The following is a 12,440-nucleotide window of genomic DNA, read 5'->3' as shown; positions in this document are numbered from 1 at the left end:
CCGGAAGGTACCGTGCAGACAAGGTGACGCTCACAGCCACCGCAGGTGCCAGAGCCCTCCCCACCACGCAGGGAAGAGCTCAACTGTGCTCCTTGGGCTGGGCCAGCAACCAGCAGGGTCAAAAGGACATTTCCTTGCTTTATCCAGCTGCCTTTTCATCCCTTTAGGTTTGCCCTCTCTTCTCTTTCAGACAGTATCTTGCTGAACCAGCCAAGGGGAAAGGCAAAAGACCGAGGGGGCACCTTTGCTGCTGGATCCCAGTTTGGACAGGCAGAGGACAAGGGGTACTATAGCTGGTAAGAAGCAACAGCCTGGTGTGCTGGCAGCTGGTGAGGGGGCTGGGGCTGCCCCGGCAGCTGCTCCACCACATCGTTACAGGAGTGGGAAACAATGAAACTGCTGACCTGGAGTGACAGCGGCAGTTTTTCAAAATTCTCTTCTAATTGTGCCTTTTCCAGATGGTGAGCAGCATTCAGTTCTGGGGAAGATGCACAGACATGACACTGCTAGGTGAAGCCCAGCAAACCACGGTCCGGGAGTGCAGACACTGTGAGCCAAGCGCAATTCAGATGCAGTTCTAGGGCATGGAGGCCGAGTTGGAAACTGATAGTAACTGATAAGGCTCTGGGAACTTAGGTGAATTCCTTAGAGGATCAGGATTTCCTCATCTTTCACTGGTTGCAGGTATCTCTATATCTATGTGACCAGATTCTGATTTTTCAGAACTGCACAGAATTCCTGGCTCCCAGGGTTCTGATCTGAAAAGGGTCACTTTGACCCAGCTCAGGGTGAGCATCCCCAAATCAAAGATTTTTAAATTTTTGAATTAGATATATTTAAAAGCTTGGGTTGCAAGTTCTTTGGGGAGAGTGAGATGGGGGCCAGCAACTCAGGCTGCAAAAATGTAGATGACAGTGCTTCTCCAGGAGCTGTGGCAGATGACCTGGGAGATTCATTCTGTTAGTGAGACAGACAGAGTCTGAAGGCAGAAAAGTCCTCCATTTATATTACACGATCAAAGGTTTCACTGCTAGGACAACTCACCCTGGACTCAGTAACAACCAAAAGTTTAATAACCAAAGTGGAATAAAGTTTGATCTCCAAACCAGTGACATCAAACTGTCACTCAGCACAGCAGTAGCACCTAGCTTTTTAGGATACAGACACTCTATTTTTGGTGTCTTTACCCTCAGTCCCATGGGGTTCCGCCTTCTGACCATTGCTCACTAGCCACAATAACAGCAGCAATAACACTCATGCTCTAGCGCTCTCTTTACAGCGCACTAGCCCGCAGCTGCTGCAGTGCCTTCTCCATGCACAGGAGGGCATTTCATAGCCACGCCTGGACCAGGGAGCACAAACCGGCCACCAGACCCTTGCTAACCCACAGCCAAGTTTTATCATCAGAGAACACCAACACAAATGGAAAGGCAAGGATATCCTCAAGCAGGGAAGAGGAGCCTTTTATTATTTGCAAAACTGTGTATGTTGATTTAGAAATGGTATGCTAGATACCATCTCTGCCTACAGGAGAGGGGAATAAACTGTTCTTAGTTCACGTTATGCTCCGGACTGTGTCTCTAATTAACGCAGTGCAAAGCTAAGCAGTATGGCTCGATTTAGGGAATGTTGTGGGAAAACCTAATAAAGCTATTTAAAAATTAGACCCTTAAACTTATGTGTAAAGCAAAAGAGAGAGACCGTACAGGTAACTGTTAAACGACAGCTAAAGCATGTACAAAGACATGTATTTAGATACTGAACTGGTAGGGAGGAAACAGCTCTGTCTGCAGCGTCAAATCCCACGGAAAAACGTTACACAAAATAAAGACAGCAGTGCTGAGGGGCAGATTTGCGCTAGCTTTGGTCTATCAGCATGGCCAGACTTTAGCTACTGAAAACAATGAGTCTTGGTTTTAGAAGCAGTGTAGTAGGCATTTAAGCACCTAAATTCAGAGACGTTCAGTGAGCTCCAGCCTCCTGAGCACCCAAGGATAAGACTCTTGAGAAAAGTCTGTGTGTGAAATGAGGTGGAGTTTGGACTCCAGGTTTAGTGTTCCATGGAGAAAGCCTTATCTTTGGCCCAAAGATCTCTCAGGTAGTCTCAGTTCCAAGTCAGATGCTGTACATGCTGCACGTACCTCTCCTCCATCCCTAGCATGAACCTGGTGTGAACCTGGTGGTCCACCCCCCATGAAAGCACTAGACCAACACAGATTTTCTGTATCATCTATTCTGGAAGAAGACAATCCAAGCTCACACAATCTAGAGCACGAATTCCTGCTCTGGAACAGCTCTGTAGCCATTGGGTTGTCTTTGGCTTACTTTGAATCTTGCAGGCTCTCTCCTCCAGCAGTTCCTCCATAATGGTTCTGTGGTTAGTTTCCAACCGTAACATTGCAGCTCTACGTGCAGCTATGATCTTCTGCATCTGTTCCAATGACAATGAATGGAGACATGGATGCACAATTAGACATCTTGTGGCACACTGACAGGCCGCTTACTTAAGAGCTCCAGTGAGCTGGAAACAGTAAAGGGATCTACTGAGTGTGACACCGACACTTCCAGCACCTGAACCGTTTCTATTTATTATGGAACAGGCATGCTGAAGCCTTGAGTGGTAGTCTGTAGTCACCGCTGGTAGCGGTTTTGTTCTTTTAACTTAATGGCAATAAAAGAGGCACATAAGAAAGCAAAAAGCCAAAAAGCCCTTAAGCAAAGAAACCATTTATGATATGTTCATAAATATCAACAATTCATTAATCTAAATTATATTAATGACCTGACTCCCTCTGATGGTCAGATAAACAAGCAGAGTTCTGAGCCATCCTTGGTTTTGTTTGCACAGCACTTTGCTGCAATGATCTTTATTGTAAGGTCTTGGATTAACTTCCACGAAAAGTGCCTATGAATTATTCATAGTTGTAAAATATTTATTTCTAGAGAAAAATTGGAATTGTTATCCGTGGGTAGGTAAACCAAGTTGCAATGTATCACACTTTTACTTGAAAAAGAGTATCCTACACAGTCATCAATACCCAAATTCCTGAGTCCTCTGGAATCATGCATTTTTAGTCCACACCCAGTAAGCCGATGAAAGATAGGACAGCACTTTTTTGAGTGTAGACACCAGAGTTTTCAGGTTGGTGTGAAAGTATGAAAGATAATAGTGAAGCCACAAAACCTTTTTCCAATCTCACATTGGAGGCTGAGAGAGGTCCTGCTGCCACAAACTGCCCAACAAACTGAACCACACAGCACACGGCACACGGCACACACCCATCATGGGAGCAGGGGATGCTGTTGGAAGAGGGCTGTGGGCAGCCTGTGTTCCTGTGCCCCTGCTAGGTTTGGGACTCCTTCAGTACATTGTTTGCTACTAGACTTGGCTAAAGGCAAAGCAAGATCCCTCATGATGGTGCTTTGACATGTTTCGTTAAAGAAAATCCAGTCAGAAACGGTTAATCTGGTTAAGTCAGTGGTCCAGAGCAGTTTCCAAGTGCAATTCGTAAGTTTGCTTTTCTGGGTTTTATAATCACAGCGATCTTCTTCCCTACATTCAACACATTATCTGTGATATCTGGCAATGCAGAGGATCAAACTATTTTACTTTTACAAGGAAACAGTTGTTTGTTGCAAATTGACTTGACTTTAAACAGCTTTTATTTCTCACTCTTATGTTAAATAATGGTAGAAAGTTACTGCAGCTGAGCATGTCTCGACTGGAATAAAGGTTATTTCACTGTATTTAACTGTCAAACATATGTGTTAGATGACCCACCAGAACCAAAATTTCCAGCTGTACTGGAGAAAGCGTGCTCTTAGAATGAAAGGCAGGCATTTAACATGAAATGTAAAATTATCCAAACTGTTTTTCATAATGATGCGGGAGACAACCCAGTGGTGAAGAACCCTTTGCAAAACAATGGGGACTCAGCCTGCTGCTGTACTGCATGAAAGAGCAGGGAAAGGAGGGGCTGACTCAACGGGCTACCAATGGGATAGGGACTATCACCTGACTTTTCCCAGAGCATGATCTCCTTGTCCATGATGTCTGTGTGCTGAAACCTCATGAGCATTGCCGTGTTCTTTACCTCACCCTTGCTTAAGTCTTTATTCAGACACTAATTGCTTCTCAGCTGAGCAGCACCCCAAAGGAATGATTATGCTCAACTCCAACACCTTCAGAAGGTGAAGGGGTTTCCTTTTACTGCCACCATCTTTGGCAGGTTATTTAACTATAAAGCCAATTCCATATGTTCCAATTCCATATGGTCTGCAGGGATTTTTCTGTCTTCTGTGTGTTTCATACCCACATCCTAAATGACTCTTTCTAACATTCCAGTGTGACCTCTCGGTCTGCAGTTTTTCACAGGAGATAGTATACTTGGCACTGGGAAGCAGATCGCTTGGGTATTCATTCCAGCTTCACCCCTGACTTACCCTATAGGCTTGTTCAACTCACTTATTCTGTGTCATGGTCATTTCTGGCTGTAAGAAGAACCTCAGGTGGGATTTTGAAGGCTTGACAAAGTAAAATCAAGAGGAGGCTCTAGTGACAGAAGTTCAGTACGCTGGCACGCCAAACAGCTTGAGGTGAGCAGCTCAAGTGAGAAATGCTGGCAAGCCAGGATCACAGCCTTCACTTGGCAATTTTGCCCTTCACTGCAAGGAGATACGAGGGAGATTGGGATGCACTGGCACACGTGACCACTTTGTAAGGAGTTTGGCTCTCATGCTCTGCTCTGCTGGAAGAGCTGCCTCACCCCCTCGGAGACAGCCGAGCAGCTATCTGATATTAAACTAAATGGTGACTACAGTAAAACAGTGTGCTTTCTGAATGCTTTCAAAAGCATTAGAGAGATTGGAAAATTCTGGTTTAGAACACAGAACCCTATTTGACAGCACCCTCTAACACATCTTTGAAAATCAATGCACTAACAGAAAACAGTAGGTTGTCTGGGACAAACAGCCCAGTTACATGAAGCCTTTCTGCTGCACATTACAAACTGCAAATCAGTAACAACTACAAGGCACAGCAATTAAAATAGGTAGAGTCCAGCAAGAGCTCTTCAATGCCCTGCCACTGAAGAGCCAAACCAAACTGCACGGTGGCACGCAGGGCAGCAGGCACTCTGGGGCACAGGCTGGGATGCCGTGTGTCTGTCCAACACAGCTGCCTGACCCACATGCCAGCGAGGACCACGCTGCACCCAGCCCCAGGGTACCATTGGTGTTACACAGTACATCTGACACTGGGCAGCTGTACACGAATGACATCAAACTGCCACCACCATCTCAGTTCGTATTTGCACTCCCATCCCAGGAGTGTTTGTGCAGAGGAGGTATTTACTGCCGCATGCACAAGAGCAACGGCAAGGGCAGGCAGCGCAGCGATCTCCTGTTACTGAACGTGCTGCTCTGGGACTCCCAAACAGGCAGTCAGTTAGATCCCTGGCAAAGTTCTCCAGCAAAACCGCCCATGATTTGTATCCACCTCAGCTGTACAAACACGGTGTAAACAGAAGCAGAGCGGCTCTTTACCTCCAGCACTGTATGTCCCTTTCCTTCCCATGTCACCACCACCTGTAAAAGCGCTCACGGAAATGAGCAAACCCCACCCGCCAGAAAGAGGCAGGGCTTTCAAAGGGAAGGAGGGTATTCAATGGGAAGCTGCAGATGTGCCCTGCCTGAAGAAGGCACCACTGGCAACCCCTCCTCTGTGAGAGCTGGGGAGATGCAGAGGGGGCAGGAAGGCAGGCGTCCGGGAGTAACTAGAAGCCCTGGTTTGCTATTGCTGCAGTATCCCTGGCTGGGGGGACAATAGAGCTCTCCATGAAATGACAATCAACCAAAAAAAATCAGAGGGGCACAGCAGGGAGCACAAGCTGCTGGGCGTCAGCAAAGGGCTGTGCTCAGCTTTTCTGCAATAGGTGAGAGCGTAAGGGCACTTTAAATCGGAATGTGTCCTGAATCATGTTAGGAAGAAGACAAAGAACATATCCTGCTGGGAAGATCATTAATGATTAGGAAAACTATATGATTAGGCTACTATATTAGGCTATTATATTAATGATTAGGCTACTATAAATTTGCCTCAGGTTAGAAAAGGCCAAGAATCTTTAAAGGACACTACAAAAAACCTACATTTAAGAGAAAAGGCAGTGTAGTAGCAAATGGAATTAAAAGGAGTCCTAGAAAGTAAATCTTTCAGTAATAAGCAAGCAAGGCTAAAAACAATCTAGGGCATAGAAAAGATTAGTTCAGCCGCAGGATACACAGCAGATAGGAGAGCAAATTAGTTCTGTCTTTCCAAAATGTAAACGGAGGAAAAAAAAAAAAATTCAGAGCTTAACGTTTCTCTTTATTTTTCCTGCATCTAATTTTTAACTGTTAAGAGAAATAACACAAAAGCTTTATTTTTGCTAATGCGAGGAAAATGGAATCTGGAAGTTAAATTAATCCTTTACACACTGCCATTTGGGGATTATTTCTCCCAGATCCAAGGGAGACACTTTCTAGAAAGTTTTGCTGTGAATGGTGTGATTAACTGAGCTGAGTTGAGATCCTTGGGTGCCTAAGGAGGCCCAGGCGATACTGGAATCATTCTTACTGTGTTAGGGGAAGAAGCCAGGCACGCAAGGCTGGGCTCCTCCAAACAGCCAGCTCTGTACTCTGCTGAGTGATGCACAGGGTGCTGTGTGCCAGGATTGCAGAGTCCCCAGCCCTGACCAGCTGCATTAGGCTCAGAATAAAACGCAGTGGATTGTTTTGTTGCTGCTTGCTAGAGTTTTTATTACTATTATTAAGTAATAAAAAGTGGTGCTTTTTTTTAAAAAAAAAAGATGTGGATGAATATAGCCTGGTATGTTAAAAAAGACCCTAGCCCTTCACACAGATTCCCAAACCGGCTGTCTTACAGGCACAAGGTTTCCCCTTTTTGGGGAATATCACCGCATCTGCCCATGCCATCTGTTTTAACTCACTGGAGCAATTTTAAGAAGTGTTCTTGACAGACTGCCAGGACTGTGGCCCTTGAAGGCGTCTGCACGGGGAGATATTGGAGATGGGGCTTGCAGAAGGAAAGCACCCACCCAGATCACCAGCTCCTACTACTTGAAACAAAAGCCATCTAAAGCAAGAGAGCTCTGTACAAAATCATCACCAGCACCTATGGACCAGCAGAACTCGGTGGGGTTGTTACTGTTCTACTTACATGAAGAAAATGAAAAGCCAGTAAAAAAAAATGACAACTAGGAGAAAGAATTTGTTAAAATGTTGATCCTCCATAAGAAGTATTACAGAATCCTTTTCTTACATTATGTTTTATCTGAGATAAGGTCTGTGCTACCCTTGAGGACACTTGGTGGCGAGACTCTCTCCAAGAGTGGGGAATCACCACAGTGCCAGCTTAAAAATGCTATCCCGTAACTCCAACTTCAGCACGGACACCACCCCACCAGGACAGCGGGCCTCCTGGCTGTCTCCCACCATGCTGGGGCCGTGGTTTCCTGAGCAGCCTCTGGGGCTACCTTGAGCAGCTGCTGCTGGCACGGCTCAGGTGGCTTCCCTGTCACTTGCCTGCCCTGCCAAGACTTCTTGCATTGTGTTGTATTTTGGTTAAAGCTTTCCGACTGCTCTTCGGGACCTCATATTTATGTTTCCCGGGAGGCCAGATGTGCAAGGCTTGGCCTCAGTGCCAAGGTTCTCAAGTAGTTCCTCTTTCTCAGAGGGTTCTTCTAGGAGAGCAGCAGCACATGAGTCCTGATCTTCCTCTTCTGCAAAAAAGGCAAGGTGTAGTTTTGGCGTATCATCATAGCAGCCTTATGGTCTCCTAGATGCATGGTGAACTTACAAATTCCAGACATTTTGTGTTACTGCAACCTGCTTTGTCAGCGTAACAGGTTTGGACTGGCCATGTTCCTGCTACCAATGTAAACATGACATTAGTACAAAATGAAAAAGCCCCTCCTTGTTATCACCAGTGTGCCTCTGCAGACAACCAGCACTTCAGTGTCAGTGCAGCCGGGGAAGTGGGAATGCCAGCACTGAGGGAAACCAAATGTTACAGCAGAACAAAACTGGCTCTGATGTGAGAATGTAAAGCTATCGGGGCCAATGCCGAGATTCACACAGATCCAATGTCAAAACATCAGTTAGAAAATTCAGAAGCACCTGGGGAAAAATCCCCCCAAACAAATCTGTAAAAAAACCACATTAACAGGACATACTATTGAATTAATTAAGCTTAGTTAAGATTTACGTCAACAAAGTATTTGAAAGAGTAGACAGGGTAAACAGGAACCTTTGCTGCCCCCCCCCCCAGTTTTGTGTCGAAAAGGCTCAACATATCAAAGGAGCTTAGCAGGTGTCCTTTTCTAGGCCACCAGCTGGAGTGAAGCCATTGAGGGTCAGTAACTAAGGGCCAAATCCAAACAAAGTCTGAAAAGACTCAGCAACTAGACAAGTGACCCAGCTGTTGCCAGTGGGTGAAAAAGTCAGAGGCATGTACAGATTGTGAAAATAAGCAGCATTTCAGTGGGGCAGTTCAATGACAAGTGAGAAAAAAATTGCTTTATTGTGATTTCGGGTTGATTTTTTCTGGCCAAAATGCGAACACAAGAAGGTGGATTTTGTACACACTGTTGCATTTATTTTTAAGGTACTTATAATGAAAGGTATATTTCCCTATTGCTTAGAAAACTACATGAAACAGGTCTTCCATTGGCTGCATGCCAAGAAATGACTGTGATACTGAAGGAATTTTCATGATCCTCCGACATGGAGACAACAACGACTCATGCGCGCCGGCACTAGCACGGGCTCCTCCAGCGCAAAGCAACAAATGGCTCCTCCAGGGCGCTGCCACCATCGGCTCCTCCTCGGCAGCGTAACAAAGGGCTGCTAAAGTACCACACAAACAATGCATTACCAACAAGACAACCGAAAATGCAAGTTATACCGCAGCGCACACAAGACTATACAGACCAGACCCACTATATACACGGTGCATAAAACACAAGACAACACAGACAATACAATACAAAACAAACCACAGCACAAAGCGCTACCTACCATGCTCCAACGTGGAACAGCACAAGGCTCCTACAGGGACGAGGACAACGGCTCCCAGGGAACGGTGCGACCAACAGCTCCTCCAGAACAAAGCCATCAAGGGCTCCTCTGCAGTGGTGCGATGAAGGGCCCTCCAACACACGGCAATGAAGAGCTCCTCCAGGGGAGCACGATGCAGGGCTCCTCCAACATAAGTTGACACAGGTGCCCTAGCAGGCAGCACGAGAAGCGGCTCCTGCGGGGCGGCACAAAGAAAGGCTCCTCCAGGGCTGCGCAACCAAGGACTCCTCCAGAGCGGAAAGACAAAAGGGCTCCTCTGCCGCCAAGCCATCAGGGGCTCCTCCTCGGCAGCGTAACAAAGGGCTGCTCCTCTGCGGCACGACGAGGGGCTCCCGAGGCGCTTTGCCACCAATCGCTCCCCTGCGGCGCTGCGCTACAGGGCTGCTCCGGGGCGGCGCCACTGGGGGCTCTCCAGGAGCAACGCTATCAGCATCTCCTCTGGGGTGGTGCGAGCGCAATGCAACACGACTCATACCACGCTGGAAAGAACAGACTTGAAATACAATACGTCATACCACGTATTACAAACAGCCCAGCAGAAAACACAAGACGTACCATAGGATACAAAATACAACCCTACGCACACCATACCCACTAGGCCGGAAATACAAGATACAGCTCAAGAGACCCTCAGTACAATAAGCACTAAACCACGCAAAACCAAAACAATACATACAGCACAAAATACAGTCCAGATCAGATCATGCAATACTCAGTAGACACAGGACGACGCACTACGGAACACAAAACCAACTACAGCACGCTCCACCATGTACCCCCCGCCCTTGCTACAACCCATCCCCGACAAAGGACATTGTACAGACCACTTAAGAGACACAGAAGATGCCGTACAATCAAATACACCAAACCAAACGCCATACAAAAGAGCAAACGCAATGATGCGGCGATGACAGGCTCCTCCGGTGACATCTGGCAAAGGGCTCCTCCGGGGTGCCGCCATTCAGGGCTCCTTCAGCGCGGGGCGACGAAAGGCTCCACAGAGACGGCCTGGGCTGTGTGATGAACATGTCCTCTGGGGCTGGCACGATGCAGGGCTCCCCAGGCTAAACAACCCCAGCTCCCTCAGCCTCTCCTCCAGACACACACCACCGAAGAAATCGCAGGAGCCAGTACATTACAAACCATAGCGCATGTCACAAGACACTCCCAGAAACAGCGCACAAAACCAGACGCAAAATACAGGACCGGAAACAGAATCTGGGCGGCAAATGCCTCAAAAGACAATACGTACCAGAAAATACAGGCAAAACAAGACAAAACCCAGTAAAAGACACACAACAGAAGGTACTATGCAATACATGTAACATACAACAGAAAACAAAACACGAATACATACCATCAAAATCATCCTGCACAATAAAAGACGGCACAAAGAATACACAGCATACTGAACAGACAATAAAAAATACTCTACAGAAAACAAAATCCATCCCATGCAATGTATACCATACAGCACACACTGTACAAGAACTACGACTCCATACACACAATACATATGCTACAATACCAACTACAAGTACCACAGTAGAAAAATACAGGCCAACTACAATGCGACACCATCCCAGACCGGACAGGAGATACCACAGGCAGGGACCAGACCCGCAGTACCTACCGTAGAGTACGTACCAAATCACCAGCGTCAGGAAGATCTCCCGTGGGGCACTGCGATGCAGGGCTCCTCCAACATAAGTTGACACAGGTGCCCTAGCAGGCCGCACGAGAAGCGGCTCCTGCGGGGCGGCACAAAGAAAGGCTCCTCCAGGGCTGCGCAACCAAGGACTCCTCCAGAGCGGAAAGACAAAAGGGCTCCTCTGCCGCCAAGCCATCAGGGGCTCCTCCAATGCTGCACCACCAAGGGCCCCACCAGCATGGCACCACCAACAGCTGCTCCGCTGCACCAAAGGGGCTCCAAGAAGAGCTGGGCATCAAACAAACTGCTCCTCCGGCGCTCCCTGCTAACCACTGCTCTGCTGCGGCGGCACAAAGCCAACCTCTGGGGAGGCGCCAAGACACGCTCCTCCGACGGGGCGACAACAAGGACGCCTGCGCAACGGCACTAGCACGGGCTCCTCCAGCGCAAAGCAACAAATGGCTCCTCCAGGGCGCTGCCACCATCGGCTCCTCCTCGGCAGCGTAACAAAGGGCTGCTCCTCTGCGGCACGACGAGGGGCTCCCGAGGCGCTTTGCCACCAATCGCTCCCCTGCGGCGCTGCGCTACAGGGCTGCTCCGGGGCGGCGCCACTGGGGGCTCTCCAGGAGCAACGCTATCAGCATCTCCTCTGGGGTGGTGCGAGCGCAATGCAACACGACTCATACCACGCTGGAAAGAACAGACTTGAAATACAATACGTCATACCACGTAGTACAAACAGCCCAGCAGAAAACACAAGACGTACCATAGGATACAAAATACAACCCTACGCACACCATACCCACTAGGCCGGAAATACAAGATACAGCTCAAGAGACCCTCAGTACAATAAGCACTAAACCACGCAAAACCAAAACAATACATACAGCACAAAATACAGTCCAGATCAGATCATGCAATACTCAGTAGACACAGGACGACGCACTACGGAACACAAAACCAACTACAGTACGCTCCACCATGTACCCCCCGCCCTTGCTACAGCCCATCCCCGACAAAGGACATTGTACAGACCACTTAAGAGACACAGAAGATGCCGTACAATCAAATACACCAAACCAAACGCCATACAAAAGAGCAAACGCAATGATGCGGCGATGACAGGCTCCTCCGGTGACATCTGGCAAAGGGCTCCTCCGGGGTGCCGCCATTCAGGGCTCCTTCAGCGCGGGGCGACGAAAGGCTCCACAGAGACGGCCTGGGCTGTGTGATGAACATGTCCTCTGGGGCTGGCACGATGCAGGGCTCCCCAGGCTAAACAACCCCAGCTCCCTCAGCCTCTCCTCGAGACACACACCACCGAAGAAATCGCAGGAGCCAGTACATTACAAACCATAGCGCATGTCACAAGACACTTCCAGAAACAGCGCACAAAACCAGACGCAAAAGACAAGACAGGAAACAGAATCTGGGCGGGAAATACCTCAAAAGACAATACGTACCAGAAAATACAGGCAAAACAAGACAAAACCCAGTAAACGACACACAACAGAAGGTACTATGCAATACATGTAACATACAACAGAAAACAAAACACGAATACATACCATCAAAATCATCCTGCACAATAAAAGACAGCACAAAGAATACACAGAATACTGAACAGACAGTAAAAAATACTCTACAGAAAACA

This window comes from Falco rusticolus, chromosome 11 (genome assembly GCF_015220075.1).
Source record: "Falco rusticolus isolate bFalRus1 chromosome 11, bFalRus1.pri, whole genome shotgun sequence".
Classification (NCBI taxonomy): domain Eukaryota; kingdom Metazoa; phylum Chordata; class Aves; order Falconiformes; family Falconidae; genus Falco; species Falco rusticolus.
This window is presented reverse-complemented; position numbering follows the sequence as displayed.